Consider the following 4,157-nt stretch of genomic DNA (forward strand, 5'->3'; position numbering starts at 1 on the left):
TTAGGGCTGATCCTGTGTCCAATTCCATCTTTACCTGGACTCCTGCTATCTTGAGAGTGACCCAAATGGTTCGGTGATCCTCCATTGTGATCACATTATGTAGTTTCAGACAACTCAGTTCCCTGCTTTCGGAGTCGTTATCACTCTTTTGTTCGTCTGAACTATTCTCCGTCATCTTATGTACCTTCTTGTACTTTTCTTTGGTAGGTTTCTTATTGCTGGTTTTCTTTCCCGACCTGCAGACTCGTGCTATGTGTCCTACTTTTCCACACTGTCTGCACACTTTGTCTTTGAACCAGCCATGATTCTGGTTGTGTGTTGTTCTGCCGCAGCGATTGCACTTCTCTGTTCCATATGACATTTCGTTTGTGCCGTATTCTTGCGGTCTCTGTTGTATCTCTGCAGCGCCCCGTGCTGCTGCTTCATATGATACCGCAATGCTGAAAGCCTTTTCCAGCGTAAGGTCCTTTTCAGATAAAAGCCGTTTCTGGGTTCCTTCACTTTGAAGCCCACACACAAACTTGTCCCTTAAGGTATCTGCCAGTCCCACTCCAAACTGGCAGTGTTTCGATAGTTTGCGCAGTTCTGTTAAATAATCAGCATTGCTTTCATCCTTATGCTGGTTCCGTTTGTGAAACTTGAATCTTTCTATCAGCAGCGGTGTGGGGTTTAAATGTTCCTGTAGTATCGTTACTATGTCTTCAAAACTCTTCCATTGGCTTCGTTCGGGTTACTAGATTTTGTAATAAACCATATATCTTTGCACCCATTAAATTTATCAATATCGACGCTTTCTTGTCATCCGACACCTCATTTGCCTTGCAGTATACTTCTATTCGTTCGACATATGTAGTCCAATCTTCAACTTCATTGTCAAATGCGGTGAAACTGCCACTCTTCGGCATTTTGGGTGTGGTTTAAAATGGCGTCTCCCAATGGCTTAAAATGGCATCTCCTATGCTTTCCTTCCTCCCCGCTGCTGCCAACGCCGGTCTCGGCGGTTCTCGTGGCAATGGCGGCGCCCTGTAGGTTTCGCGCACTTCTCCTGCGCTGCTGCCAATGCCGCTCTCGGCGCTCCTCGTGGAAATGGCAGCGCCTCTTGGGTTTCTGTGCGTCTCTCTCTCCCTCCCTCTCTTCGATGCTGCTCGGCCCCTGAACACCGGCTGCGCCCTGCCCTCTCTCTCCCCATCGACATTGCTCGGCCTTTTGCTGTGCCGCTCGGTCGGGCTCTAGCCCACCGCTGTCCGGGAAGGGTCTGCGCACTACCTGTTGCCAGCCTGTTTTGCTGCACCACCTCGACTGGAAAGCCAAGCCTGGCTCTCGACAGCCTCCCCCGCAGGTCTCGAGTTTCTGCTGGATGACTGGGCGGTTGCCCGTGGTCGACGCCCGAGTCTCTGGCCTTGACCTCCAATGCACTGATCTCCAGGAACGAATCCCCGGGAGGTGATGCAGAGTTGCAGGTAGGTTTGAACTTGCCTTGTCACCACTGTTGTGTCCATGTATAATAAGACACAGATTGCAGGAGAATGGTACAACAGGTGTTTACTCAACGTGGCTCACATTGGAACTGATCTGTACAGATTACTACTCAGTGCTATATACAGGTGTGGTCACTGCCAGTACTGCAGTATACATGAGCTGTAAAAGATAGTTCCCCCCTTAAAGGTATATACATTACAGTCTGAGCAGAGCGGAGTGATTGCTCCATTTCCTTGCTCGGAAGAGCCGAGGTCTCCACTCAGCGGCCATCAGACAGCAGCGAGCTTCAAATCCAAATAGGACGACACTTTTTTTTGGAGATGGTGACAGTCACGTAGATCGATGGCTGCTTAGCAACAAAAGCTACAGATTGGATTTTCATACAAATCAGATAAATACCTCATCATCATCATCATCTCTGTGGATTTCTTTTCAATCTCCAAAATGAGCCCAAAGGTCCTAGATGGACACAAAAGAAGTTGTGGGTATATTGACAGGCATGTTATTGGCCTGGAACATTTCTAGTGAGTTTTGAGCTCAGATATGCTATTGCTGGGACATATATACCAAGTCACATAACCTTCCCACATGGTCGCCATCTAGGGTCACAGTTGCAGATTGGGCAAAGAACTGAAGGGAATCCAATACACATGGAACTGCACCCAATGATAGGAGAACATTTAAAAAGGGGAACACACACACAAACTACATTGTGTTTTCTTAAAAAAAAAGACTTGGATCACTCGGAGTTTGACTGGAACAGTCCAAACAATTTGAATGTTAGATCTGTACCAGAAGGCAGATATAGAGGATCTCCAACCGAACAAAAGGCAAATGCATACTTTGATCTTCCTAGTTCACTGCAAACAAAAGTCAGGGGTTTGTATTAGCTTTCCAATCCTTGGACAGTAGGCTCAAAATCCTTACAAGACTGCAAGGCTTTCTCTTCCCATTTAAAATGACACAGGGACCAACCTAGAGCTTAAATAAAGCTACACTGTAATATGACTACAGAAAACTCTCGTTTAAACAGCACCTAAATTATCCAGCAAAATTCATAAGACACCACCTCAATAACTGGAAATGTTGCCGAGTCCGAGTCTCCAGCGGTGGCCAAGTTAGTCACTGGGGGTAGTTCTCCAAACTGCCACTACTCGGCTTCTTGGCGCTGTCGGAAGTCCGAACACCTCAATAACAGGAGACTGACTCTCCCGCGCTGTATAGTCGTTTAATTACTTTACTGTATAAGTTTTGTTTTACTGTTAAGAGTTATGAATTACCCTCAACTGGCAGTACTGTACTTAATCAAGCATCTTCCACCATCCATTTAACAACATTCTGTAGGGGAGTACCCAATTACTGTATACTGCACATTTCTTGATTTTTAAAATTTGTTTGTTAAAAATAGCCTCGGTAGATAAACCTCTCCGTCATCTGGAATTTTTAATCAAACGGCACAATCCCGGTCCCGTCAGTGCCAGATACCAAAGAGTTTCCTGTACTACCATTGGGGTTGGTCCACATAGAGGTTAAAACAGAGAGAGGAACTCACCAGGGCACAGAGTGTTTTGGACCCACTGTTGGCATCTGCCACTTGGTGCCTCCCAGACTGATCACCCACATGACTGATGTTCTTCAGGTTTTCTTGTAGAGAGGAGGAACTGTATATATTGGAAACCAATAAAACTAGAAGAGGTTTGCCACTTGCCATCTTGGTCCACTTAGAGGGCATGGTACCAGTTGACTGAGGCATTTACTAGTCATGATCATGGATACCTTATGGCTTGGATGCCACTGAAGGAGAAGAGTACTTCAGAATGGTTACAGCACAGTAGGAGGCCATTCAGCCCGTCAAGCCCACACCAGCTCTCTGCAAGAGCACCTCAGCTAGTCCCACTGCCCTGCCTTTTTCCCTGTAGCCCTGCAATTGTTTCCCCCCCCCTTCAGGTACTTATCCAATTCCCTTTTGAATCTGCCTCCACCTCCCTCAGGCAGAGCATTCCAGATCCTAACCACTCGCTGCGTAAAAAAAGTTTTCCCCTCGTGGCACCTTTGGTTCTTCTGTCAATCACCTTAAATCTGTGTCCTCTGTTCCCATTGGCAGAAGGGTCAAGAACCAGTTTCTCTCCACCTACTCTTGTCTAGACCTCCCATTTATAGTGGGTTGCACTATTCATACAATCAGCAAATTCCACCCTCAAAGCTCAAATATAAGACTCCGAGCTTGATTAGTCCAATAATAACCCACTGCAGATTGAATTGTGGTAATTGTAAAGTCCACGCCTCAATAATACACGGACTTCGGGAGAACAGTTTAACAGGTACTTTACTGAACAAGAGGCAGCTTGAAACTGAAACTACAGAAGCCTGCTAGGGCCTTTTATACAGGGGTGGTCACTGCCGGTACTGCAGTCTAAAACCAGTTATTCCCTTAAAGGTACATACACAACAGTAATACCAGATTGATTAGGTCAGAAATAATACCTCTCCAGCAGAAATAAAGAGAAAGAACTTGTATTTGCATACAGCACCTTTCACAACCAAAGCACTTTGCAGCCAATGAAGTACTTTTGAAGTATAGTCACTGTTGTAATGCAGGAAACACAGCAGCCAATTGAGGGCAGACTTGGTTTAACATCTTTTCCAAAAAAAAACAGCACCTCCAACAGTGCAGTACT

The 4,157-nt window shown here is 45.9% G+C and overlaps 1 long non-coding RNA gene across 1 annotated transcript; it reads right to left on the bottom strand.

Annotated features, from left to right (window-relative positions):
- Nucleotides 1-1,525: 1,525 nt before the first annotated feature.
- LOC147096053 (uncharacterized) lies at nt 1,526-3,266 on the bottom strand. The gene is made up of 2 exons (XR_015074652.1): nt 3,032-3,266; nt 1,526-1,938 (listed from the first exon to the last, which is right to left on the bottom strand). It is a non-coding gene; the product is annotated as an uncharacterized LOC147096053 (long non-coding RNA).
- Nucleotides 3,267-4,157: the final 891 nt, after the last annotated feature.

Source organism: Somniosus microcephalus, unplaced genomic scaffold, assembly GCF_052327205.1.
Source record: "Somniosus microcephalus isolate GS21.2 unplaced genomic scaffold, FLI_Smic_1.0 unresolved_chr1, whole genome shotgun sequence".
Lineage (NCBI taxonomy): Eukaryota > Metazoa > Chordata > Chondrichthyes > Squaliformes > Somniosidae > Somniosus > Somniosus microcephalus.